Source organism: Salvelinus alpinus, chromosome 20, assembly GCF_045679555.1.
Source record: "Salvelinus alpinus chromosome 20, SLU_Salpinus.1, whole genome shotgun sequence".
NCBI classification, from domain to species: Eukaryota; Metazoa; Chordata; class Actinopteri; order Salmoniformes; family Salmonidae; genus Salvelinus; species Salvelinus alpinus.
The window spans coordinates 27,799,640-27,815,011 of record NC_092105.1 but is presented as its reverse complement, the minus strand read 5'-3'; positions in this window follow the sequence as shown (position 1 = coordinate 27,815,011).

Here is a 15,372-nt window from a genome sequence, read left to right as displayed (position 1 = left end):
GAGTTACATTGTGTTGTTTAAGTGTTCCCTTTATTTTTTTGAGCAGTGTATAATAATGAGTGATGATATCCAATTACAGCCATAAGTGTGTATGGTTAGCCTACTGAGGTTTGGCCCTGTGCGATAGTGATAGTGATACCCTGCCCTGCTTTTAACACAGGAGACAAATTGGCTTTGTGTAAAATGTCAGGGCGGGTTTTATGGGCACTCCCTTAGGGGTGATGCAGAGTAATTGGGGCCTGTACATTCATCTGTCTCCCATAGATGGATTCCAAACCTTTATGGGGAAGATCGGGTGGGTTCCTACACATTACACGCACGCAAGCATACATATAGAATGACACACCTACACAGCTAAGTCTAAATCATGACCCACATTCTGTAGCCACTCGGTCATACCTCTAGTCTATGCTGCGTGTGTCCATGTTTGGGTCCGTGTGTCTGTGTGTGTGTTTTCTGACATCAGCAGGTGACTGGGTTGAATGGATATAATGGCTTTTACAGTTGCTTCCAGGGACCAGACAAAGCCATTAGAAACACATCACCCAAGCACATACAGTGAGCTCCAAAGGTATTGGGACAGTGACAGTTTTGTTGTTGTTTTGGCTCTCTACTCCAGCACTTTGCATTTGAAATGATACAATGACTATGAGTTTAAAGTGCAAACTGTCAGCTTTAATTTGAGGGTACTTTCATCCATAACGATTGAACTGTTTAGAAATTACAGCACTTTTTGTACATAGTCCCCCCATTTCAGGGGACAAAAGTATTTGGACAAATTCACTTACAGTACCAGTCAAAAGTTTGGACACACCTAGGATTTTTCTTTATTTTTACTATTTTCCACATTTTAGAATAATAGCGAAGACATCAAAACTATGAAATAACACATATGGAATCATGTAGAAACCAAAAAAGTGTTAAACAAATCAAAATATATTTGAGATTCTTCAAAGTAGCCACTCTTTGCCTTGATGACACCTTTGCACACTCTTGGCATTCTCTCAACCAGGTTCACCTGGAATTCTTTCCAAAAGTCTTGAAGGAGTTCCCACAAATGCTGAGCACTTGTTGGCTCTTTCTCCTTCACTCTGTGGTCCAACTCATCCCAAACCATCTCAATTGGGTTGAGGTCGGGTGATTGTGGAGGCCAGTACATCTGATACAGCACTCCATCACTCTCCATCTTGGTCAAATAGCCCTTACACAGCCTGGAGGTGTGTTGGGTCATTGTCCTGTGGAAAAACAAATGATAGTCCCACTAAGCGCAAACCAAATGGGATGGCATATCGCTGCAGAATGCTGTGTAAATCACAGACAGTGTCACCAGCAAAGCAATCCCAAACCATCACACCTCCTCCTTCATGCTTCACGGTGGGAACCACACACGCAGAAATCATCCGTTCACGTACTCTGCATCTCACAAAGACACGGTGGTTGGAACCAAAGATCTCACTTTTGGACTCATCAGACTAAAGGACAGATATACACCAGTCTAATGTCCATTGCTTGTGTTTCTTGTCCCAAGCAAGTGTTTCTTGTCCCAAGCAAGTTCTTGTCCCAAGCAAGTTATTTGCAGCAATTCGACCATGAAGGCCTGATTCACGCAGTCTCCTCTGAACAGTTGATGTTGATGTGTCTGTTACTTGAACTCTGTGAAGCATTTATTTGGACTGCAATTTCTGAGAATGGTAACTAATGAACTTATCCTCTGCAGCAGAGGTAACTCTGGGTCTTCCTTTCCTGTGGCGGTCCTCATGAGAACCAGTTTCATCATAGCGCTTGAAGGTTTTCCGACTGCACTTGAAGAAACGTTCAAAGTTCTTGAAATGCTCCCGATTGACTGACCTTCATGTCTTAAAGTGATGGACTGTCGTTTCTCTTTGCTTATTTGAGCTGTTCTTGCCATAATATGGACTTTGTCTTTTACCAAATAGAGCTATCTTCTGTATACCCAGTGGTGGAAAAAGTACCCAATTGTCATACTTGACAAAAAGTAAAGATACCTTAATAGAAAATGACTAAAGTAAAAGTGAAAGTCGCAGAGTACAATGCTACTTGAGAAAAAGTCAAAAAGTATTTGGGTTTAAATATACTAACCTCTTAGATGTAATGGCAAAATGTAGATTTCCGCCTAAATAGACATACCCAAAAGTAACTGCTATTCATGTGTAATTACATGATTCTGACATGCCAAACCTTGGTATATTTGGAAAGAAGACATCTGGGAGATTATTTGGAAATGATCAAAAGATAGGAGTTACATAGTTCAGAATACACAAGATCAAGCACACACAAAATAACATTTTTTTTATTTTGAAAGTAATCTTTCATTGACAAGCTATAATTATTGATGCCCAGAGCTGAAAACACATCAGATGACTTCCACAACATGTGAACAATATCATAAAAAAATGGGATTGATAGACCAAACAACTAGAAATGGGTAGATGTTTTAGGAAGTGGTGTCAGATGGGGTCACGGGACTTCTCCAAGTGTCCCTAAACCTCTCCAAAGTGGCATATGTCTGTAAATTAGATAATTCCGCAGACACCCTGCTTTTGCAAATAGGGGCTACCGTTCTCATACCAGACTGAATTAAATAAAAGAAAATCAAATAGAGTCCCCAAATATGGGGACTTTACATTTAAGAGGTTTTAAGTATCAAAAGTAAATGTAATTGCTAAAGTAAACTTACGTTTCAAAAGTAGAAAAAAAGTAGGAAAAGTATAAATAATTTCAAATTCCTTACATTAAGCAAACCACACAGCACCATTTTCTTGTTTTTTAAATGTACTGATAGCCAGGGGCACGTTACAATTCTCAGACATCATTTACAAATGAAGCATGTGTTTAGTGAGTCCGCCAGATCAGAGGCGGTAGGGATGACCAGGGATGTTCTCTTGATAAGTGTGTGAATTAGACCATTTTCCTTTCCTGCTAGCTTTCAAAATGTAAGGAGTACTTTTGGGTGTCAGGGAAAATGTATGGAGTAAAAAATACATAATTGTCTTTAGGAATGTAGTGAAGTAAAAGTAAAAAAAAACAAAAACATAAATACTAAAGTAAAGTACAGATACCCAAAAAATTACTTATGTAGTACCTTCAAGTATTTTTATTTTTAGTACTTTTCACCACTGTGTATACCAATCTTACCTTGTCACAACAAAACTGATTGGCTCAAATGCATTAAGAAGGAAAGAAATTCCACAAATAAACTTTTAACAAGGCACACCTGTTAATTGAAATGCATTCCAGGTGACCACCTCATGAAGCTGGTTGAGAGAATGCAAAGCTGTCATCAAGGCAAAGGGTGGCTATTTTGTAGAATCTAAAATATATTTTGATTTGTTTAAAACGTTTTGGGTTACTACATGATTCCATATGTGTTATTTCATAGTTTTGAGGTCTTCGCAATTATTCTACAATGTAGAAAATAAAATGTGTCCAAACTTTTGACTGGTACTGTAATGTATTCACTCCCCTTGGCGTTTTATAAGATTTGGTGCAACCAATTACCTTCAGAAGTCACATAATTAGTTAGATAAAGTCCACCTGTGTGCAATCTAAGTGTCACATGATATGTCACATGATCTCAGTGTATATACAGTATACACCTGTTCTGAAAGGCCCCAGAGTCTGTAACACCACTAAGCAAGGGGCACCACCAAGCACTATGAAGACCAAGGAGCTCTCCAAACAGGTCAGGGACAAAGTTGTGGAGAACTACACATCAGGGTTGGGTTATAAAAAAATATGAACATCCCATGGAGCACCATTAAATCCATTATAAAAAATGGAAAGAATATGGCACCACAACAAACCTGCCAAGAGAGTGCTGCCCACCAAAACTCACAGACCAGGCAAGGAGGGCATTAATCAGAAAGGCAACAAAGAGCCCAAAGGTAACACTGAAGGAGCTGCAAATCTCCACGGCGGGGATTGAAGTATCTGTCCATATGACCACTTTAAGCCGTACACTCCACAGAGCTGGGCTATAAGGAAGAGTGTCCAGAAAAAAATAAGCAAACATGTTTGGTGTTTGCCACAAGGCACGTGGAAGACTCCCCAAACATATGGTCAGATGAGACAAAAATTGAGCTTTTTGGGCATCAAGGAAAACGCTATGTCTGGCGCAAACCCAACACCTCTCATCACCCCGAGAACCTCATCCCCACAGTGAAACCTGTTTCAGTCTTCCAGAGATTTGAGACTGGGACGGAGGTTCACCTTCCAGCAGGACAATGACCCTAAGCATACTGCTAAAGCAACACTCGAGTGGTTTAAGGAGAAACATTTAAATGTCTTGGAATGGCCTAGTCAAAGCCCAGACCTAAATCCAATTGAGAATCTGTGGTATGACTTAAAGATTGCTGTACATCAGCGGAACCCATCCAACTTGAAGGAGATGGAGCAGTTTTGCCTTGAAGAATGGGCAAAAATCCCAGTGGCTAGATGTGCCAAGCTTATAGAGATATACCCCAAGAGACTTGCAGCTGTAATTGCTGCAAAAGGTGTCTCTACACAGTATTGACTTTGGCGCGGGTGAATAGTTACGCACGCTCAAGTTTTCTGTTTATTTGTCTTATTTCTTGTTTGTTTCACGATAAAAAAATATTTTGCATCTTCAAAGTAGTAGGCATGTTGTGTAAATCAAATGATACAAACCCACTAAAAATCCATTTTAATTCCAGGTTGTAAGGCAACAAAATAGGAAAAATGCCAAGGGGGGTGAATACTTTCGCAAGCCACTGTATGTGTATTAAAGTAGTCTTAAGTATAGTATTTGGTCCCAAATGCATAGCAGGCAATGACTACATCAAGCTTGTGATTACACATTTTTTGGGATGCATTTGCTATTTGTTTTGGTTGTGTTTCATATTATTTTGTGCCCAGTCACTTTAAATGTAAATAAGATTAGAATACGTTTCTAAACACTTCGACACTAATGTGGATGCTACCATGATTACAGATAATCCTGAATGAACCGTGAATAATGATGAGTGAGAAAGTTACAGAGGCATAAATATCATAGGTTAGCATGTCATGGGGGTATGATATTTGTGTGTCTATTAGATCCATGGTTGTACAAGAACCCCCTTTGTTCTGTGATGGACGTGCACACAGACTTGGCGCAGTGCATTAGCAGTGCACTTGTTTTGGCCCAGCATCTACTGTATGTCTGGGTCAGGCCCTGCTGTCTGTACTGAGGCATGGAGGTTGGTGGGTCCCATGGCAGGTTGCAGGGGGAGGAGTCACTGTGATTAATCACCCAGGGCTTTCTCTAGTACACCAAGCCACCAGCCCCTTACAGTATCCGTCTCAGTGGGAATATGACTGTCCTTCTACTGTGGCACCGACCACCACACAACAGGCGTCAATAGAATAGATCTCATTCACAAGTCTTAAGATTTCTTTGGGTGACTAGAGGTGTTGTTCACAAAAAGGTTTTCAGTGTATAGTGGGGTGGACTTTGCAGTCTATTGGTTTGCAGCCTATTTTCCAGTCTTTTCAGTTTGTAGCCTGTGTGTTTGCAGACCATTTTTCTAGTGTTACAGTCGTGTTTCTATACAGGCATTATAACCCCCACCTAAACAGAAGGTAAATAACTATGCAGGGGTCCTGTTAATTCAGAGTTGGACTAATGGGTTTTCCTGTTACGGAGAGTTTAATTAAACCATCACAAATAAGACAGACAGCATGTGGAACTGAATTAATTAATCACACTCACTTTACTACAACAGGTTAGTAACCTGTGTGAAGGAATATATAGGGGTATGTGTAGTTTATAGCCTGTGTGAAGCAATCAGTAGGGGTATGTGTAGTTTGTAGCCTGTTGTGATGGAATCAGTAGGGGTATGTGTAGTTTGTAGCCTGTGTGAAGAAATCAGTAGGGGTATGTGTAGTTTGTAGCCTGTGTGAAGAAATCAGTAGGAGTATGTGTAGTTTGTAGCCTGTGATAAGGAATCAGTATGGGTATGTGTAGTTTGTGGCCTGTTGTGATGGAATCAGTAGATATGTGTATTTTGTAGTCTGTTGTGAAGGAATCAGTAGGTATGTGTAGTTTGTAGCCTGTGTGAAGGAATCAGTATGGGTATGTGTAGTTTGTAGTCTGTTGTGTAGGGGTGTCAGGCTGCTATCATCCTGGTGAGATAGCATTTGCTGTGTCTTCTCCTGAGGGTATCCCAGCTGAATACAGGCCAGTAATACAGCTCATCACAGGACGCATCTCAATTTCATTATCCTCCACACTACACAGGTATAGCCCATGCCCCACAGACAGTAATAGCCATTCACATCAGAGTCACAGCACTGATAAACTGTGAAGTAAAACACACTGGAGCCTTGTGTGAACTTACTCACATTGCACTGGCATGTGCCATAGACACAGTAACAAAATACATAATATTTCAAAATATCAAGATTTGTATTGGTTTTCAACAACAAAAAAATGGAGGGGGGAAGTAATACATGTGTTGTTTCATTCTAGATGATGAATCATCATGAATGCTCAAACTGTTTGCTCATAAATTATCCATTGAGTTGTGGTATGAACATACGTGTAGGGAAATCCTCAGTCAAACATACACTTACTAGGCGGCATCTCAAATGGCACCCTATTCCCGATTCCCTATGTAGTGCATTACTTTTTAGCGTTGTATTTTGGACGCTGGCGAGGTAAACCTGATGTCTAATCAGAAGAGCCTTCATACTTATAAATAAAAAATCCGTCCTCGAAAATAAATAATGCAATTCTTGCATCTCTAGTCTCTCACTCGATGAAAAGTCTCCATCAATTGCATGGGTATTGTTTGTATTATTACCTGCCCCTGCAGGAGAGATTTGTTCAACATAATATAATACTGTGAGGCGCTACGCGGTGCAGCGGCTGCCACATTTGTTCCAGTGTGAGGTAGTCTTTCATAATCACTGATATAGCCATTGAGCAGACAGACGTGTGTGTGCGCGTATGTGTGTGTGTTTGTGATGCTGGGGACTAGGGATGCAGTCATTTGCAACAGCTGTGTGAAATGAAATGCAGGCTGAAGAGCCAGTCAGTCTTAAATCATTATTACAGCATCATGTCAGACAGCAGAGCTAAGTAGAGCAGAGCAGAGCTCCCCTAGGCAGATAACATAACCTGCAAATATTGCCCCTCTCTCTTTCTTTCTCTCTCTCTCAATTCAATTCAACGGGCTTTATTGGCATGATAAACATGTTTCCATTGCCAAAGCAAGTGAAATAGATATTTAACAAAAGTGAAATAAACATTACACTCACAACAGTTCCAAAGGAATAGAGACATTTCAAATGTCAAATTATGGCTATATACAGTGTTGTAACTATGTGCAAATAGTTAAAGTACAAAAGGGAAAATAAATAAACATAAATATGGGTTGTAATTACTGTGCAATGCTGTTTGTTCTTCACTGGTTGCCCTTTTCTTGTGGCAACAGGTCACAAATCTTGCTGTGATGGCACGCTGTGGTATTTCACTCAATAGACATGGGAGTTTGTCAAAATTGGATATGTTTTCAAATTCTTTGTGGGTCTGTGTAATCTGAGGGAACTCTCTTTCTTTCTCTCTCTCGCTGTCTCTGTCTCTTTCTTTCTCTCTATCTCAGTTCATGCTGGGAGTGTTTTGTAGTTGAGAGGCTGTGTGGAGGTCTCTGTCCTTATTTCTTTTCTTGATTCTTTCCTTGGTCTTTTATTTCAAATGTTATTTTCTATGGTGGAGGGATAACACACTGTTAGTTTAGCTGTTTTTGTTCAAAGTTAGGGAGGAAGAAGATGGAGTTTTAGTTTCCTGGGGTTTGAACGGTGTGGTGTGCGCGATGGCTTTGCAGCCTTGCGCGGAGGAGACACTGTCGTTACGGCATGGATTCAGGTGTGTTTCTGAGAATGGAGATAAGGTGGAGGAGGTTCTGCTCGCGGTCGGCAAACAGGTAGGAGCTGAATTGATACATTCTGCATCCAAAATGAACAAATCTGTGGTTGTGTTCATGAAAATAGTACATTTAGTGGGATGGCTGATTGCTATTGAAATATTTGTAAGGGATGTGTTGATGCTGATTTCTCCTCTTTTGACTCCTTCGACAAGAGTGGTAGTTGCATTTATTACGGATGATCAAATCCGGAAAGAGTCGTTTTGGTAAATTTGCTAGCGGTTTTCGTGTACTGTCGGCAGTTCTTCATGCAGATGCAGTTAAGCATGTTGTTTCGTTCCGGAGGCAAGTGTTCAAGTTTCTCAATAACAATGAGCAACAGTTAAATGTGCATTTTAAAGCTCTACATGGGGTTTTCCAGCACAGATAGTCTGTGGTGCTTTGAGTGTGGGATTTGGGGCATAAGAGCTTTGCGTGCCCACAAAAAGGTCGTAGACAAGGTGAGGGTACAAGCGCCAGTGAGGGAAATCGAGGTCAATGTGCAGGGGTCCATGAGACGCAGACAGCAGAGGCTGGGCCTAGTCATGCTATAGATGGTGGTGTATGGGAAAATTCCTAATTCTGCTTTCTGTCAAGAGTATACAGCTCTCTCATTTTCAGAGGGTAGGAGAGTATTGGGGGAACTAGAGCATTGTATTAGTGAGATGGAGGTAGAGATGGTGGGGCAAGGCAACGTAGGCCTCCAGGCTAATTTAGCTGAATTACGTAGGGACCTGGGCAGTTTTTTTCCAGGTTAAAGCAAAGGGAGCACTTGTAAGAGCTAGGTTCTCCATGCTCAAGGAGATGGATGCTCCCAGCTCCTTCTTCTTTAATTTTGAAAGACAGAGAGGTGCCAAGGGTATGCATTGTCTATGGCTGTTGGATGGGCAGGTGACCTCTGTGGTGCGGGAGATGCGGGAGCAGACTGTGGAGTTTTATAATGAGTTGTATAGGGCAGAACTGTGCGATCCTATGTGTGCTCAGGTTTTGTTTGCAGAACTCCCTAAGCTCTCTCTTGCACAGAGGGATGAAATGGACATTCCCCTGTTGTCCCACGAACTGGCAGAGGTCGTAACCCAGATGTTCCCCGGCCATGCACAGGGAGTCGATGGACTCCCAGTGGAGTTTTATAAAAAATTCTGGTGAAAAATTGGACTGGACTTCTTTTGCGTGTTGCATGAGTGCGTCGGAGTAGGAGAGTTGCCGCTGTCATCGGGCGGCTCTAACTCTCCTACCCAAGAAAGGGGACTTAAGAATTGGAGGCCTGTGGCATTGCTCTCTGCGGACTTTTAAGATATTTGCCAATCTCCTCGCTAACAGACTCAAGTCCCATCTGGACTCTATTGTACACAAGGACCAGGCATATTGTGTACTGGGACGCTGAATCAAAGACAACTTATTCATAATCAGGAACATGTTGGACTTGTTGAGAGTTTCTAATGTGAACTTTGGATTAGTGTCTTTAGACCAAGAGAAGGCTTTTCATAGAGTGGACCATGAGTATCTGTTTAATCTGATGTCTGTGTTTGGTTTTTGGCCTGTGTGAAGATGTTGTATGATGGGGCATCATGCATGGACAAGGTGGGAGGGGGGCTCAGTAGGCCAGTCTGGGTTTAGGCGGGGAATCAGGCAAGGATGCTCTCTATTGGGGCAGTTATATACACTAGACATTGAGACTTTTTTCGAGCCTGCTACGCAGGAGACTGCAAGGAGTGTGCTGGACAGGCATGGGTATGTTGACAGGTATAGCAGTGTTGGCGTATGCAGATTACGTTTCTGTGATGGTCAGGAAGCTTGTCAGCTAAGGTGAACTGGGGCAAGAGAAAAGCTCTGTTATGTGGGGCATGGAGGAATAGGGCCCTCCTCTCTGCTACAAGGGGGTTTGCAGTGGGGTTGTAAAGGGCTTAACATTTTGGGGGTGTACCTGGGCTCAGAGAGGTGGGTCAGGAAGAACTGGGAGGGGCGTCACAGGTAGGGATGGCAAGACTGGCCAGGTGGAGGTGGCTCCTGTCCCAAGTGTCATATAGAGGGAGGGTGCTGATAATCAACAATCTGGCGGCATCCTCCCTATGGCTTAAACTGCCTGTCCTCAACCCCCCCCCCCCCCCTGCTGAGGAGTGCTGGCGGATTAGGGTTGGACCGGCAGCTGTTCCTCATGACGCTGGAGAGGCTGAGTAGAGAAGGTCTCTCTGATTTTTACTTTGAGATGCTAAGGACCACACGGGAAGGGGGTGTCGAACCTAGGCTGTGGGTGTGGAGGAGCCTATCTTCCACAACCCAGCCATCCTTTTGAGATCGGTTCAATCTGCCATCCTGCAGAGGCGACTGATGACAGCAGGCTGGGTGACTTGCGGCTGCGGGGGGAGGAGGGGTGGAAAACCCCGGAAGTCCTGGCACAACAACATAGGCTGCTGGAGAGATTCCTGGGGGAGGTTCAGGAGGCACTGAGCCGGTAAGGGGGGTGGTTGAGCGGCAAAGGGGGGAGGGGCCACCAATGTTTCCGCTAGTGCAGAAGACGGCAGAGACTGAGGACTGGCAAGGGAGTCTGGAGGACTTGTTTGATTTTAACACTCTGAGCCTGGGTGAGTTTGAGGGGTTGGGAGGTAAAGCCCTCTACAACCTCTGCATTAAGGTGAGGAACATTAGGAGCCTGACAGGAGTGAAGGCACATCAGTGGCAGAGGGTATGTGGGGCAGAGAGTATGGTTGGTTTTAGATGGAGTTGGCTCTACCCTGTAGAGGGCTCTGCAGGGAGCCCTGGGCACTAACAGCTGGTTGGCACGGGTCGACCCGGGAGTCGGACAGGGGTATCCTTTCTGTGTCATGACTGAAACTGTGCATCATGTGTTTTCTATGTGTGCCAGGTTAATGCAATTAATGTCTCCGTTGGAATGTCTGTGTGAGAGGTTTGGGGTGGAGTTTTCTGTCTGAATATTTATAATGGGCTACAGGTATTCGAATAAGAAAAAGGCCAAATGTGTGTTATTGAGTTCTCTGTTTGGCTAAGAAGGAGGAACAGGGTCAAATAACAGACACTGTATTATTATTTAATGGGATGGTCTCTGCGCAACTTAGAATGGAATTTGAGTTCTATAAAAGGATAAAAAGTGTGGAGATGTTTCAGTAGATATGGTGTGTCGGGGGCGGAGGGGGGTGTCTGTACAGCTGGGGAAGATGGGTTGGATATATGGTTGTAGAAGTGGTGAGGTTTTGGTTACTGTGATGGGTGGTGTTGTTTTGTATCGTGGGGTAGAGGGCAAGGTGAGTTTGCAGTACAGGGGATATTTGTTTTTTAAATGGGGGTTAGGGGGTGGTGGTGAGGTTTTAATGAAAGGAGGATGTATCATTAAAGAAAGACAAAGTCAAAAGTATCTCTCTCTCGGTCTCGCTCTCTGACTCTGTCTCTCTCTCTCTGTCTCTCTCTCTCTCTCTGTCTCTCTCTGTCTCTCTCCATGTCTCTGTCTCTCTCTGTCTCTCTCCATGTCTCTGTCTCTCTGTCTCGTTCTCTCTGTCTCTTTCTCTCTTTCTCTCTGTCTCTCTTTCTCTCTGTCTCTCTTTCGCTCTCTTTCTCTCTTTCTGTCTCTCTCTCGCTCTCTCTCTCTCTCTCTCTCTCTCTCTCTCTCTCTCTCTCTCTCTCTCTCTCCCTCTTCTCCCTCTGGTCCCACAGTTGACAGTGCATGTCAGAGCAAAAACCGAGCCATGAGGTTGAAGGAATTGTCCTTGGAGCTCTGAGACAGGATTGTGTCGAGGCACAGATCTGGGGAAGAGTACCAAAACATTTCTGCAGCATTGAAGGTCCCCAAGAACACAGTGGCCTCCATCATTCTTAAATGGAAGAAGTTTGGAACCACCAAGACTCTTCCTAGAGATGGCCGATCCGGCAAAACTGAGCAATCTGGGTAGAAGGGCCTTGGTCAGGGAGGTGACCAAGAACCCGGTGGTCACTCTGACAGAGCTCTAGAGTTCCTCTGTGGAGATGCGAGAACCTTCCAGAAGGACAACCATCTCTGGAGCACTCCACCAATCAGGCCTTTATGGTAGAGTGGCCAGACGGAAGCCACTCCTCAGCAAAAGGCACATGACAGCCTGCTTGGAGTTTGCCAAAAGACACCTAAAGACTCTCAGACCATGAGAAACAAGATTCTCTGGCCTGATAAACCAAGATTCAACTCTTTGGCCTGAATGCCAAGCATCACGTCTGGAGTTATCCCAAGCTTGTAGCATCATACCCAAGAAGACTCGAGGCTGTAATCACTGCCAAAGGTGCTTCAACAATGTCTTGAGTTTTACATTTTTTATAAATTAGCAAAAATACCTAAAACACTGTTTTTGCTTTGTCATTATGGGGTATTGTGCATTGAAAAACAATTTGATCAATTTTAGAATAAGGCTGTAATGTAACAAAATGTGGAAAAAGTCAAGGGGTCTGAATATTTTCAGAAAAGGCACTGTATCTAAGCACCAGACAGAGGGACAGACAGAGAGATGGACAGACAGAGAGATGGACAGACAGAGAGATGGACAGACAGAGAGAGGGACATGTAGATTAATATGCATATTTGCTCAAATGCATGCAATGCATGACAATATTCCAGAAATGCATGGCTATGACATGTAATCTACAGGGTTGCCAAAGTGGTTCCTAATTTGGCTTCTTAAATTGCTCTTTACATGATTAATGGAGATAATTTTTTGGGCCTCCAAGCCAAAACTTTGGCAGTGATAGATTTTTAATTGTGATGATGAGTAAAAAACACCTAATCACCTAATTTTAAAGGTCTAATATGCAGAAATTGCTCTGCCATTTCCTGCTTGCTAAAATTCTAATTGTTTGCCTTATTTCAGTTTTTGACAAAACAAGCAAGGTATGTATAGTGTAGAAAATCATTGTACTATCTAAACTGCTGTGAAATATATTTTCAATAACTAAAAATATTGTATTTTCAGCTGTTTGAAGCTGGTGTACAAAACTGAAAGTAAAAGACGCAAAAATGAAAATATCATCACAGGAAGCATAGAAATAGCGCACACAGAACAGATATACAGCTTCTGAAACTTACTTTCAATGAGAATGCCAGAACGATAACACATTTTTCTATCTGCATTTGGTTGGGTTGCCCAAAAAGTTACATATTGCAGCTTTAACTTTCTGTCATAAAGAGCACATATTCAACTTAATAAAAAACATGTTTTCCCATCTCAAGAGGTAACAAAAAATATGACTATAGTAAGTGCCTCTTAAAAATAGAAATATAGTGCCCGAGATCGTTTGTTTATTTTTTCACTACATGGCCGATAATGTATCATGTTTGTAAAAAAAAAAGTGTGGTCATTTAATTGCATTTTAGTGCTTTTGGTATGTGTCAAGTACAATGAAAATGCATTTCGACAAAATATTTAATTTTGCCATTTTTTAACATTTTAATTTAAAAATATATTTATTACAAATACATTACATTTACTTTTAAATGCACTAAATATTTCCAAATCTCTCTCCCTCCCCAGGTCCTCCAAGAGAGCAAGATCCAGGTCACCCCCAGCCACAGAGGGCCAAGAAAGGACAGGAGTTGTCAGAGTGCAATCTGAGAAACCCCCTGCCGTCTCCCGGAGCTGTCATATTTTTCATCAGCTTGTATTTTTAGAGTGCATTTAGGTCCGTTGGCTCAATCATGTGCTGAAAGCTGTAGGAGCAGGAGACAACCACACATACACACCATCATTCTCTGCCCTCTCTCATGTCGCTTTCCCCAGATAGCTCTGTGGCAGCCACCTTTCAAAACCTTGGCTGCTAAATTATAATGTTTCTTAAGCCGTTTTTTATGTCACTCCAACAGCCACATTAAAATCTACAGCTGCCCCGGAGCTGAGGGAGCTGACTGGGAGTATACGTCCAAAATGGCACCCTATTCCCTACATATCCCCTATGGGCCCTGGTCAAAGTAGTGCACTATGTAGGGAATAGGGTACCATTTGGGATATACACTATATCGCAGTAAGTAAGAGGAACCAATTAACACACACCACATCACACTGGCAATGGCCACCAGAGGATGGGGTTGTCAGTTGGGGATATCCTTAATAGTGGAGTGAGATTGAAAGGAGAGTGTCATCACTCATGCTGCTGTCAATAAAACAAATCATCTATTCTCATGCACTGCACCCCGGGGTGTCAATTAGCATGTAAATGATAAAGAGTACCTGAAACAATATGAAGCAGTTCTCTCTGTCCCTCTAAATTGGATGTTTATTGAAGGCTGTAATATAATGGGTGAGTGGAGCATTCAGAATTCATTGATTTTCACCACAGGTTGTGATCACACATTGTGTCCCTAATGGCGCTGGTCAAAAGTAGTGCACTATATAGGGAATAGGATGCCAGTTTGGGAACACTGTCCAACCCTCAGGGAACACTGTCCAACCCTCAGCTCTTCATCCCTTTCATCCCTTTATCATACTATAACCAGCCAGCACCACAGGGGCACCATCAATCAGGTATTTATCAGGATCCAAGGTCAACTCCAACCTTACTGGAACAAATGGCTGCTTAGATTAAACGGAAATATATCTGGGGTAGATACAGTTGAAGTCGGAAGTTTACATACACCTTAGCCAAATACGTTTAAACTCAGTTTTTCACAATTCCTGACATTTAATCCGAGTTAAAATGTCCTGTTTTAGGTCAGTTAGGATCACCAATTTATTTTAAGAATGTGAAATGTCAAAATAATAAAGATTATTATTTTTTTCAGCTTTTATTTCTTTCATCACATTCCCAGTGGGTCAGAAGCTTACATACACTCAATTAGTATTTGGTAGCATTGCCTTTAAAATGTTTAACTTTGGTCAAACATTTCGGGTAGCCTTCCACAAGCTTTCCACAATAATTTGGGTGAATTTTGGCCCACTCCTCCTGACAGAGCTGGTGTAACTGAGTCAGGTTTGTAGGCCTCCTTGCTCGCACACGCTTTTTCAGTTCTGCCCACAAATGTTCTATAGGATTGAGGTCAGGGCTTTGTGATGGCCACTCCAATACCTTGACTCTGTTGTCCTTAAGCCATTTTGCCACAACTTTGGAAGTATGCTTGGGGTCATTGTCCATTTGGAAGACCCATTTGCGACCAAGCTTTAACTTCCTGACTGATGTCTTGAGATGTTGCTTCAATATATCCACATCATTTCCCTACCTCATGATGCCATCTATTTTGTGAAGTGCACCAGTCCCTCCTGCAGCAAAGCACCCCCACGACATGATGCTGCCACCCCCGTGCGTCAAGGTTGGGATGGTGTTCCTCTGCTTGCAAGCCTCCCCCTTTTTCCTCCAAACAAAACGATGGTCGTTATGGCCAAACAGTTCTATTTTAGTTTCATCAGATCAGAGGACATTTTTCCAAAAAGTACAATCTTTGTCCCCATGTGCAGTTGCAAACCGTAGTCTGGCTTTTTTATGG